The sequence below is a fragment of the Rousettus aegyptiacus genome, unplaced genomic scaffold (genome assembly GCF_014176215.1).
Source record: "Rousettus aegyptiacus isolate mRouAeg1 unplaced genomic scaffold, mRouAeg1.p scaffold_m13_p_1, whole genome shotgun sequence".
Lineage (NCBI taxonomy): Eukaryota > Metazoa > Chordata > Mammalia > Chiroptera > Pteropodidae > Rousettus > Rousettus aegyptiacus.
Window position 1 is genome coordinate 178,348,689 of NW_023416284.1, and position 14,024 is coordinate 178,362,712.

Below are 14,024 nucleotides of genomic sequence, written 5' to 3' on the forward strand. Positions count from 1 at the left end.
TGAGCACTCGTTTTCCTGACACCCAACAGTTCATCCTCCCCCGCAGCACGCCTCCTGAGTGACACCTTGGTGCCCTGTGAGACTCCATAAGAGGTGGAAGGCTTGAAGGAGACAGCATCACAGTCTGGATGTCAAATGACCTCCAAATGGCTCTGGGTAATTGTTTCCTAAACCAGCGTCTCTAAGCAGAGATGCGTGTTAGCATCCCCTGCAACTTTTTCCAAAGATGAGGTCCCCGTGGAGATTCTGACTCAACGGATGTAAAGAGGGGCCTGGGCCAGAATATCCCAAAACCTCTTTCGCTGTGATGCTAATGTTGCGCGTCGGTCCCCCAGGGAAGGAACCCGGGTCTGTACAGATCCTCAAGTGTCAGTGTCTTAGCCGGGAACTAGGCACCGTTGGTTGCATCTTTATTTAAAACACTTCCTGTCTGCTCTTGGGAAGAACAGCTGCATCCTACTCCTCCAGATGCCATGTGATGAATCCGAGTTCCCTTTTGTTGTCCCTTATGACTCTAAAGAGGAAAAGGCTATGAAAAGCAAAGAAAATGCTGGCACTGTGGGCCACCCCGCTGATAGACCTGGCCAAACCCCCAATCAGGGAACTTACAGTGCAAGGCCAGTCCGAGAGAGAACAGGCAGGAGGCAGAAATCTACGAGAGGGCCCACGCTGGCGACCAAAAAGCCCTGTTCCCAAGGGAGGGTCACGTCCGTGGTCCAGGCCGTTCCACCTTGCCCTGCTGCTCAGTCGAAGTTTGCAGCGTCACACACAAACCAAGGATCATTCCACTGAAGGCGCCGGCCACAGGTAGACAGGGAGCAAGGATGGAGACATGGAGGACTTGGGTCTTTCAGAAAACAACAGAAAGCTTCTACAAGGCAACAGGATGCCGAGGTGAGAAACAGAAGGAAAGAAACACAAGAGAAAGTAAGATGCACTTGGAAAACTGGGAAATTCCTTCTGCTGTATTAGCAGCAGTTTCAGGGACTCCTCGCTCAGGAGAAAGTTTTCTTTAAAAGGAAAAACAGAACAGCTTTTTCTTAGTGGAAGAATAATCGCGAGAATTCTAAATACTTGATTGTGTTTCTCGCCTTTTGACATTATTTATATGTATTTGTATATATGAATACATAAGTAGATTTTAAATAAATCCTACCCGGGAACCATTTTTAGAAATTTTGATTTTTTTTGACATTCCTTTTTTTAACGAGATGACTGAACTCTCTGAAAGTTGCTTACGGATACGTCATGGTTGTAAAGACTATCACGGCTAACAATGAAAATTAAAATAATGAGTGTTTTCTTTTAAATTATATCCGATTCCTCTAACATCAGAAGCACTAAGGGTCCCTTCAGCTCAAACGGGGTGCCGTCCCCACTCATCGCCATACACAAGTCAGCCTATTCTTAAATTCTTCTTTACTTCCTGACGCCAGTGGCTGCTGTGGATTCGGGGTGCGGGTCTCGGCTCCCTGCTTGTTCTGGACTTGAAGCTGCATCATCGAACGTCCCCTGGGCTACACAATTTCCACAGAACGGCTTCGGCAAATCCCTTGGGCAGAGGCCTATGCCCTCCTCCTCTGCTCGAAATCACTGTTGACGTCAGCAAAATGTCAAACTCAGCCATCTCAGCCTTCCTCTGACTCAAGGCTTTTCTTTTGCAGCTAGAAAGCATTGGCCCCAGGGATCCTATTAAGCCAGCAAAACACTGCAGGAAGAGCACTGGACGTAGAGTCCAGAAGGCAAAGGTTGAAGAGGTAGTGAAGTCTCCAACTCGCATTCGTGGTGTGACGCCTCTCCGAGTCATAGTCTCTCACCTGGAGACAGGAGCCGCATCAGCTGGGCATCCTTCCTAAGGCTGCTGAAAAGCACGTGCATGTCAAAGCATGCGGCCCAGGTAACACACAGATAAAGGGAGAAGACATCAGCCCTACCAATACCCCCACTGGTCCAGAGCCTTGCCCTCCACACGGAGTGCTGCACAGACTCTGAGACTCTCCAGGGAACTCCGGAAGGCTGGTTTCCTGGCCGCCCACCTGCAGGAGTGGAGAGCTAGCCGTGTTCTGCCAAAGACCTGGTCTGCTGACCCCAGGTGGCCAACACTGGCGTTTGTCCACCTGAGATCTGCTAGTTAGCGGTGCTCCTGTTTTGTGGGTTTCCATTCATCGTAATCCTTGCTTGTCTGCAGCTGAAACTGGTTTAGTCAAACAGTGGGCTGTGCAGTGACGGTGTCAAACAAACAGCGCCAGGCCTGGTCTTTTCAGATACGTTCACGTCCTCTTTAAGCGTGATGTGAGGGCCTGAAAAACTCAGGCCATTTCCTACGGCTGAGCAAATACTGATAAGAGCTTTATCCAATTTATAAGGCAGGAGGAGGAAATAATCAAGTGTGATGGAATTGGACAAATAACCCAGCTCCAAACAATTATGAAACATAACGCAATTACAGAGCACTGTGCCAGGGTTCCGGCAGAGCCAGATTCTCCTCTTTCATGAATCAACAATAATCTAGAATTTTAATGCTCGTAGGCCTCGTGAGTAACCAAAAACCATATACAACTAAAAATCAAGACGAGAGCAGTATAAACGTGTCTGTGTGCGTGTGCATGTAGTATACACAGCCTTTCTTTTTCGTGAACCAATTTCCCAGTGCCTCATGGTTGTGCTCCGGCCCTCCCATCAAGCTGGAGAAAGCACCTTAATTAACAACAGCCCCCCAAAAATCTAATTCTGTATATCAGGGAGAAATTGATAACCTACTGACGTTTTCTTGGAGAGATAGGGGAAAGTTTCATTGCAGAAGCCACACAACAGAAAAGGATAACATCTCAATATACTTTCTGTTCTCCGCTCCTCTGAATTTATCCCCCATTCCTCATCCCCTCCTACTCAGAAGCAGTGTGGGTGGATACAGGAGTCGGGCTGGCAGGGAGCTCTCGAAAGCCCAGATGATGAGTCTTGGTCTGACTCCACACTTTGAGAGGAGCAATGATGAACTAGAGTGGTACCCTGGGGCTCACACTGAGCCTTGACCGTGCCACATGGTACAGCGAAAGGGCTCTGAGCCGGAATTGGTGAAAAATACCTCGGACAGAGTAATGTCTTCAAATATCACACACAAAACAAAGCAAGTGTTTCGGTGGTTGTTCTCAGGGGCAAAATCGGGTCCATTGGTCCACTAGCTGCAAGGAGTTGATTTCGCCACCATGTAAAAACAAACATGGTATACCTCAGGCTGTCCGATAATAAACTGATTACTTCATCAAGTGGAGAGTCCCAGGTGCTGGACGTCATAAGCAAGGAACAGAAGATTATTGGGAAGATAATTTCTATACCCATTGGGAGGCTGGATTTCCATGATCCCTTTCCTTTCTAAGACTCGAAGGGCAATGGGGAGCCTTCAAAAGTTTTGAGCAAGGGCGATGTAATTTTTTAAATAAGTGTTACATTAAAAAGGTCCATGAAAGATTTTGAAAGTGAAACTATTTTTAGTACTAAATGAGTACTAGAGGCTTCCTGAGATATCGTAAGACCACGATGAAGAATTATTACTCCGAACGAAATTTGATTTGACAAAAAAAAAAAACAGCATAAGAAAACAGTACTTACAAGATTTAGAACAGCAATCAAAGTCTCCAAGACAAGAACTGTCTTCATGACTAACATCTTCAATGGCAAGCAGAGAAAGGCTTCCGCATCGCATCAGACTTTCAAACGTGTTTCAGTAAGAATGGCTCCTCACCTTAACAGTCTCCGTGGAATACTCGATTACGGCAGTGTCCAAGATCAAAACTTGTGGGATGCTGAACCTGCTGCAAACGGTACGGCCAAGTCTCTGGTGCCACCCGGGATCATCATTAATTAGAAAACAAAACGCAAAAAAAAAAAAAAAGATAGCCTCACTAGTGAATACCGAACACTGAAATATGTATTGACATCTTTGCGAGGGTTGAAAAGAAAGAATGAAAAATCAAAGAAAGCCCAAACTCTTTTTTTCATTTTCTTTTGGTATTTCGGTCAGGAAAGGGATATTTTTTAAACTTGATAGAGGGTGACGCCAGATTTATTTAGTCTGGAGGAATAGCCGGCCCTTAAGCACATGGAGTCACACTGTCCACAGCACAGGACAGGTGCCTCGGCTGTCTGAGGCGTCGGATTTTTTTGGAAAGAGCAAGAGGGCTTGAGGTTCAACATCAGAAAATGTTGCAGCCACTGAAACAGGGTTGAGCAAAAACTCTGTGGCAAAGCCGATCTGCAAATTAAAGCTGGTGATTTCTGTTAAGAGCTTCAGTTCGGGGACGTTTCTCAGCTTTGTCTCCAAATCCCTGATTCAAAACCACAGTGTTCGGCGAGGCAATGAGATTTCATGGTTTCATCAGAAACCCACACCAACAAATGCATCTCTTGATGCAACCCGGGATCCTAGAATCTTCGCTAAAGAACCCAGCTAAACCATGGAACTCAATCTCAAAGCCCTGCCCCTACCCAGAGGAGCACAGGGTCCAATTAAAGGCTCAATAAAAATCTGTGAGGTGCTGAGATGCTTGCTGGAATAGCACGCGTTAGCTGCTCCATTTAAACCCTCACCGCAGAATCTGAATGTAATTGCGGTTTCAGAGGGAAACCTACATGGTATGAAACGTAGCAATTACTGGTCTATTAATATAGGATGTTAGTTGCTGTCAAGTATTTTCTCTGAAAGAGGGGTGGGGAGCATTCTGATTGGTGAAGGTAAGTTGCAAATTTTTTTTCCGACTAGGCAAAAACGAAATTAAGAACTTTGGCGGGGAAGGATCTCGAAATGTCTCAGATGCGAAAACTTTCTCTGGGACCCGAACAAAAGCCGGCAGGACACGAGCGATGTCGGTGTGTCCGGCCTGCCTTTTCGAGCTTGGAAATCAAAGAATTTCTCAAATCCCGGGCTTAGTGAGGGACAGAGAAAGAAAATGCAAGAAAAAAAAGAAATAAAATTTTAGCGGTGCTTCCATCTTGAGAGGAACTTCAGACGGCAGGACTTGGAGCAAGGGGAAGGTGGCTGTAGCCCCCTCAGCCCTGAGCTCGAGGCTGCCCAGAAGACCGCCAGGAGGTGGCCCCCAGAGGCCACGTGAGCGGCTCCGCAGGCGATGTGCCACCGTCCCCAGCTCCCCTCCGGTGTCCCAGTTTTCTAGGTCTCCTCTGGGTGCCCGTCCTTGGTGGCAGTGCATCCCCCAGGGCAGCCGCTAGTTCAGCTTTAGGCCTTTTTTAACTGGCCTCAGATGGGAGCAGCCAGCGGAGCCCTGTGCAGCTGCACTGGCCAGGCCAAGGTCACCGCGAGCCGGGTGAGGGATGATCGCCCAGCACGTAATTGCACCCCAGTCCCCGTGCCCCAAGGCCTGCAGGGGCCCCTGAAAGAGGGCGCCTCCCGAGGAGCTTTCTCCTTTAAGAGAAGGGGGTTCATGGGTGTCCAGGGAGAGAAGTCAGCTTAAAAGGGAATCCAGACATTTGCTTGTGGTTAAGCAAAGATCCGCTAGAGAAAGGGTTAATTCCTCAGATGCCCCCAAATCACCACAGAGCTGGAGGCCCCGGAACAGCTTGAGGGAGAAAGGAGAGGGAACGGGGTGCTGGCCAGATGGGCTCCCGCAGGCCCTGGCGCTGGGGTTGGGGCTCCTCCCAGGGAAGGTAAATCTGCAAAACCGGAACACACAGACACTGTACCTGCGGGCCGCTCAGCAAAGGCCACAGTCTAGGAAACTGAATAGAGAGAGAGCTGTCCCCCGTTTCTCAGCCTACTGACCCACTTTCCTCGGGCTGCTCCTCCCTGGATCCCTGCCCCTCGCTGAGACTTCCCGTCAGCCGATAGGGAGGGAGGTAAGAGCCTGAGATCATCATGTCGGTGGAATGAGCCACATGGGCCTGTTTGACTTTTTTCAGAGAGACGGAAGTCTCCCTCTTTTTCCCAGAAAATCCTTTCCGAGCCATCCTCTGCTCCCCCTTACAGACACACATACACTTCGAGATAGCTCCACCGGCTGCTTGTCATGCCCCTGAAAATCTATGGTCAGTCACTTCTTTTGTTTAAAGCACTGAAAACATCTGCACCTAACCAAACGTACATAAAGCTGCTCTTTGCCCCTTGATCCACTCGTAGGTATTTCCTCAACGGGTATCCAGCCTGTTTTCCAAACGAGGCAAAGGATAAGTTAATTAACGAATACTGAGAGAACGTCCTAGGGCACGAGACACTGCCAGGTCGGAGTACCCCAGGAAGAAGAAACACACACATACACAATTTCAGACGCACAGTTCTCTGTAGTTTTGTCTAAGATTGGCCCTTAGTCAATTTCCAGAGGCCTAATGTGGCTATGAATAACTTTGTTACACCCACGGCAGTGGCCGTGACGGGTCACACGTCACATGACCAGTGACCCACGGTTCGCCTCTGCCCTCCACGTGCCCGGCGACGTGGAGCATGGCAGTGGTGTAGGGGAGGGTGCACTCAGGTTCGAATCCTCATTGTCCCATCTTCTGGCACAACTGCTTGAATTCAAGTTCTGGCTCTCCCTACGTGACCTCGGGCCAATTCCCCCGCCCTCCCTGCGTCTGTTTCTTCAGCTGAGATCTGAGCACAGTCATCTCAGACAATCCACGCAAGCATTTAGCCCAGTGCCTGGCACAGAGTACAGTACATGCTCAATAAAAACGAACGATTTTTACTTTGATTGTTAACCGTGACATTTTGGCCAAGTGATTTTCCTTCTTCGAACCTCAGATTCCTCGTCTTTATAATGAAAATAACCCTATCTACTTTCACAGGAGCGTTGTGAGGTTCAAAAGAAATCTGCGTGACATGCTACGCACAGTGTCTGGCATGGCGAGGAAGCATTCGACCAAAGATGGCAGATATTGGCGGGAAGAGAAGGAGGATTTTGATGTTAGTGGCCTTCATGCCGAGCCAGGAAATTCACAGGCATCAGTCCTAATCACCCGTTCCCAGAAAAAGTAGACCTCTAAGCACCCATTCACCCTTGCCTATGCCTGGGGGGGAGAGATTCATCTCGCCAAATTGCTTCCCTTTTGCTAAATCATTTTTCAGCCACAACAACAAAGATCAAGCGGTCTGGTCTGAAGCTGCACAGAACGTAACCCCAGTTCGAGGAATCTCAGCTATTGAACCGTTGCTTCCTTTTCCCCTTTTTCCTAAGCTCTGTTGTGAGGTAGTGTCTCAGAAAATTGACTCATCTGCCCGTATTTGTTCATTACAGCTGTTGCTAGGAAGTTATTAATGTAAATGGCTCTCCTCGCTGTCCATTATGCTTTTTTCTTGTGAGATGGAATTAAGTGCTAGCCCTGTGCTGAGTTTTCATTAAAGTCTTTCTATACTCTTCCTTATTTTTCTTTCCCCCTTTCTCAGTCACTTTAAAAGTTAATCCTTTTTTTTTTTTAATAGATTTTAAGGACTTGAAAGAAGATGTAAAAATTCTTGAGCATTTCTGGGGGGGGGGGTAGGGGCTGGAATTCAAAGTGCATTCAGTCTCTCCCTCTTCATTGTGTCAATATTTAGTGCCTGGCTTTTTAAATTTTCAAAATTCAAATGAAAACATCATCATGCTCCTATAAGCCTCCCTACCTCTAATGTTCAAAGAACAAGTTCCAACTTGACACATGGATAAGCCAGTGCTGAGTCACGTTCACTACCCTCCCTTCCAGGGAATTAGGCAATGACATTTAGTAAAGATGAAAATCTTGCGAGATAAGAGGCAAAAATAAGCAGTAGTACTAAAAGTGAAAATGGGGGGTGGGGGGGGTGGGGAAGCAAGCAAATACCACAAAACCAATTTGGAAAACATAGGACTGGCGATTATTATGTTTTTTGTCACATTCCAAACGATATTTGTTACGTATTCCAAAAGTACAGAGTCAATAAATTTTTTTTATCCACCGAAGGTAAACAAAACATGTATGAAGATTTCAAAACTTGCCCAGCAGGCTTTCTAACGGATGGAAAGGAAAGTTGCACATTTCATTGCAGATACCTCTTTCTAAATCATTGATTTTTGTAGAAATGTCACACCACACTTGAAGAGAGGGCTCTCTCTTTCCAACAAACATACAGCAAACACCCCCGCCAATGGCAACATTTCCAGTGAGGAGAGAAAGCTTCAGAAAAGCCCACGAAATTCGACTCCCCTCCCGCCTTCTGCACACACTACACTATCCAGTGACTTCAAGTGCACACCCGCCTTTCATCCCTGCCCCTCAGGAGTTTTAAGCCTAAAACAAGCAGGGGATTGGCCCCGGCCTGCTGAAAATTTGTGGGGAAAACAATGGGAATCAACTCTTTAGTTTCAATACACGGACGAAAGGGTTCGACGTATTGCTGGAGATAATAAGGCCAAAGCTGTAATGAGTAAAAAGACTACAGGTTTGCACCTGTAGTTGTATTTTCCATGATGCTTTAAACTTCAGGTCAAAACTTCAAAGACAGGAACCAGCACACTCAGTTCAGAACTCACGTTCAAATTCAGCGTCCCCACGGAAACTATCCACATTTAACCTAATTTTCTGCCATTAAAAACTGGCAAAGCAAAGGAGGACGAAGAGGAGAAGGAGTCGGGAGAAAATTGTCAAAGGAGCATTGTCACAAGTCTACCTGTCCCCAACAGATGTGAGATCAAATTTCAGAGAACTCTGGGAGTTTCCGGAGGCAAAATTTCGGAAACGCAACAATCAAATGACACATGTGGATCTTGTTTAATTCCTGATTCAAACAATCAGTAAAATTAAGTATGGACTAGGTATTAGATGGTGCTAAAAACAGAATTATGATTAATTTTGTTAGGTGTGACTATGCATTGTGGTAACATAAGAAAACGGCCATATTTTCACGAGATGCGTACTCACATACGTACAAGTGAAATGAGACAATGGCTGGAATTCATTTTTAAATTCCTAAGCAAAAAAAAAAAAAAATAGAGAAAACAACAAGGAAGCTCTAGATAATTACTAAATTTGAGTGAAGGGTTTACGAGGGTTCATTATTACTGTTTTCTCTATTGCTATTTTGTGTATGTTTCAGATTCTTCACAATGAAATACTTAATAGAGTTCTTATTTAAAAAGTTTAAGAGTCCTTAGAGCAGGGGTAGAAGAGTAACTTGGGCATTTATGTGTTGGAGAGAGAGAGACACAACACCACTAATTGATGCTTACGTAGCCCCAAAGCTTCAGGCCTCAGAGTAAAGATGGTCAGTGGTCTTTGGTCAAAAAGACCACCCCTCTCAGGAAGCACGTTGGCTGATTATGACTTCTTCTCCCTAAAGGCTGAGTTCAATGTTGTTCTTATTAACCTACTGTTACATGTAGAGAGAGAAAAAAAAAAAAAAAACTGAGAGAAGCTCATTAATTATGGCTAACTTTAGCACCAAGCTCAAGGCAGAGGTGAACAAGGCAGGTGGTAGGGGTGGAGACAGGTGGCACTTAATAAGTGCGCTGAAGTGCTAGTTGCCAGGGATCCCCTATTAGAAGGAATAGTGGGTGCGGAGGGGAACTGACTACTGAAAACATCAGGAAGGGACTTCTCAGCACCTCGGTGTCTACACTGATACGCTGTCCATAACACCTGGCTTATTACAGGCTATCGATAAGTACGTATTGAATGGTTTTGGACACTCCTGCCTCTCCCTCCTCAAAGATTGTCGGTGGCTCAACTCTGGGTACAAAACAAACTTAAATGTCTCAGCCAGTCATTCGGGGCCCACCTGCCTCTCCAGCCGGTCCAGCCTTACCTCCTCCAGACCCACCCCTGTGAGGCCCCCCTGTCCACACCTCCCCCGCTCCTGGTCACTCAACATGTCCAGGTTGCACCTGTGCCCAGACCAGCACCTCCAAATTGGGAAGGAAAGAGATGGATGCAGGTGCTTGAGGTGGGAGCCGGCAGACGCTGTCGGCAACCGCGGCGGGGAGATCAGTGGCAACTGCTACGGTCCCTGAGCAAAAAGTAGGCAAATCTGTCCATAGTTAAGAAAGGGTTTTTCATTACTGGGTCTCTGCACCCAAATAAAGTCTTCTGTAATTAGTTCTGCGAGGGCGCTGCTGCCCTACTCAGAGAAAGGTCCCCTGTAGCATCATTAACAAGGAGTTTCCACGTAATCACATGTAGAGTCTAATTTATGTCCTCCAGGCCCAAAGACTGTCTTGGCTTGCATTCCTCCAGAGGCAAATGTGAAAACACAGGTTTGAGTACAACTAGGGATTTGGGAGGTGGCCATGGACTTGTAGGTAAAGAGGGTACCTGACACAGGGAAAGCGAGAAGCCAATAAGAAGAGTGTTAAGAAGCAAGTTACAACTGCAGGCCATTGGACTTACTCCCACAGGGGAACTGAGAAACAGTCCCTAGACCCCATGCTGAAAGCGCCCCCTCCCACAGGGCCAAGCAGCTGAGACACTTGTTCGCCAACTCCTGTCAATCATTGGTTGAGAACCTTGAGGAGGGGAGGGTCATATTAACTCCCCGGCATACCTGCCTGGCTCCCCACGCAAGGCCTAGCAGCTCTGGCAGCCGGAGGAAACCCTCAGCCAACAAGTTGTCCATGTGGGAGTCGGAAGCTGGGCCAGTATGTCTGCAAATTTTAAGTGCAGTAGGGTAATGAGCAGTTTTCTGATATACACCCCCAGGTTTATACATATACACACATATATAAATCTGTGAAATCATGTTTATTGAAACCCCAGAGATGGAAAAAAAGCACTACAATGAGACGATCTTAGTTTGTGAATGAAATCCATCTTTGCATATTGCCTTTCTACAGCAGGAGTCAACAAATTAAAGCCTGCAAACCAAATCTGGCCTGTTTTTGTAAATAAAGTTTTATTGGAATACAGCCATGCCTCATTGCTCCTTGTGTGCGGGCAACATCAGAGGAGTTGCCATGGAAACCACGTGGCCTGCAAAGCCAAAATCATTTACTATCTGATCCTTTAAATAGAATACCCTTGTTTCCCTGTTGGTCCTTTCTTCCTGAATCCATCACTCAAAACTAAGTTCCAAAGCAAATCTTGAACGTCCTCTCGTTAGTCCTTTTGCCCCTAAGAGAAACAGCTTACTAATTTGCATGTCGATCATGCTATACCCATTCCTCAATATGTCTCTTACGACACTGCTTTGTAAACACTCACTTTCTTCTCCAGCTCAGCGCCACCACAAGAAATGACCTTTATTCATATTTGCATGCCTAATGTCTAGACACCCGAAAAATGCGTGTTTAAATAAAATTAATTCATTTGGGGAATTTGATCTCAGTGGTCACATGGATCCAGCCCTGGCTGGATTCCAGAAAGTACAGACAGCTTGTTCGAGATCGCACACATGGCCAGCGTCAGACCCAGCTAGGTCCCCTTGTTCCTGATCCGGGTTTTCTGTTATACATGAGCACAATCCGGCCACACGACGGCCCCTGAAGCACATGGCATTTTTAGCACAGCAGCTTGAGGTAATGGTTTCGATCTGCACATCCTCTGAGTGACCAGGGCTTCTGTATCCGGTCACTCCTTCTCTGGATGTGCCTCCCAGTGTATATGGCCATGACCTAAATGTCCAAACACCCTCCTTCACCTACCAACCTACTGCTCCAAAGACCAAGCAAACGCAAAAGTCTCTCACAAGTTGCGTTCTGTGATTCATTATCTTTCAAAACCGCCTTAGGTGTCGGTAATAAATTTTTCGTCTTCCGAAGAGGTAAATCAATGCTTTTTATGATTTCTGCCTATTATAACCACAAGTGTTCACCTTTCAGAGTTGCTCAAATGGTAAACAACAACAACATCTTTACTGCTTGATAACAAGAAGCAACTTACCTCATCACATAAATCGTAGCAGATTTCAACACCCTTGGAAAGAGCTAGAGAAGATAAAAAAGAAAAACAAACCTTAGTGGAATGATATTTTATTTATATCTTTTATTTATGTTCTGTTTTTTTAAAATAGGTATCTCACACCCTAAATACAGGCAAAATCTGCATTCAAACATTTAAGGTAATTCGTTACCTTCTTAGTAATTTTTTTAAGTAAATCATAAAAAGTTAAGCCAAACTACAGAATAAAGCCTTTCCCACAAATTCCCTATCAACCTCAGCCCATCCGAGGCCCATTTCAGAAAACGGATGATAAGGAATTTGTTTTAAATATCCACGTCCTGATACATTTTAAGAGACATTTTCCCCCTTCAAGAAAGAGAGGGCTTAATAGCTGCTTTTCCACCCTTCCTGACTTAAAAAAAAAAAGTAGCAACCATCTATGTCAACTATACATTCACAGGAATGCTTTGCATTTTATAGATATTTTTTCTATAGATATTTTAAAGATACTTTACACTTGTTTCACACTTTTAACATAATCCTGTATGGTCACACACTATGGGGGGAAAAGGGAGGGAGGAAGTGATCCAGCTCGATTTATCAGTAAAGAGACGTAGTCCATAGTGGGTAAAGTAAGAATTATCATATCCACCTTTCAAATAAAGATGACATAGCCCTGAAAATGTTAAGTGGCCTCCTAAATTCACAATAAGCACAAAAAACGACTGATGTCCAGGCCTCTATTTGCCTCTGAAAGTTCATTCTTTAGCATTAGGCTGACATCTGTGTCCAACAAGCTAACTTCTCTTAATTAGACTCTTTATGCACCTCATAAACTTTAATTAAAATGAAAACAGTGACAATAGACTCTTAAGCTATTATATGTCAAGCAGCTTAAGGTTATCACAAAAGCTGCAAAATGAAATGACTAACTGGCATTTTATATGGGAAGTACTCTGATTTTTAGCAGCCTTACCCCAAAGTTGTTCAATATCTTGGTCTGGACTTTTGCAAGGAGTGCGTATGAGATAACAATTTGAATAGGACTGCATAAATTTGCATAAAGTGTGAGAGGTTAACATTATAAAGTTCAGATTCCTCTCCAAAATGATTGCTCAGATGATATTTTTCCTACTTCTCACTGAGAACAAGGGCTGAAATCATTTAAAAACCCACCAATTACACTGATAAACCAGAAATGAAAGGTTTACAGGAAAAATTATAACCTCAAAATGCACTTAAAATCATTCAGTCTGGAACCACTATATAGACAACACTTAAGCAAATATTTTGAAACAAATGTATGGAGAAATTTATCTATCCTAGGAGAAAATTACAATTTCCCAGTGGGAATTTTTTTCTCTCTTTAGCTCTATCTTGGGAAAAAAGATTCTTATCTGTGGGATGAAAACAAGAAAAACTATCCATGCATTAATAAGGATAGGAGGGGCCCACTGTTACTCACTTAGCTATAAACAATAGCCCCTGAGAAAATGATTCATTCAAATAATAATCTCCTAAAATGATATTGACTATGATAGACCCAATGTGGTTTGTGTTGAATTTAATTTCCATCTAAATTTAAAATACACGAGACATCTAAAGCCATCATTTCATTTGGTGTTGAATGAAGTAAGTCATTTAGAAGTTCATTTTTTTAAAGTCGTAGCATAACTAAGGGAAGGTTCGTCAATCCATTTCTACTTTCAAAGTACACCAGAGCAGGCTGAGATGCTTAAATGTAAAGTGTTACATTATACAAAAGAACAAAATTAAGTAGTCAAATGCACTTGCTACATTAAGGCAAAATGAAAACTACTGTGATTAGAGCAGTTTGAGAAAAATGAATGTAAAATACTTTCTATTTAAATTATAGCAACAACTATGATTAAAAGAGCACATTGCTACTTGCTGGAGAGCGGGAAGATTGTTTTCACATGCGGTTTGGTATTTTGGGCTTGGGGGTTGGTTGGTTGGTCAGTTGGTTGTTCGCGTAAGCTGGCTAGCCTCAGAGTGGGGCCATCATGCGGCCCTGCTCTGGACTACCTCCAGCCTTCCTGAATGGCTCTCCTGAGAAGCAGGGCCTCTGCAGAGCAACTCGAAAAGACCACAGGAAAGAAGAGGCTCAGGAAATCTAATCATGCCTGCGTGGCCAAAGAGAACCAGATGCAGGAATGAAGACATCAATCAGA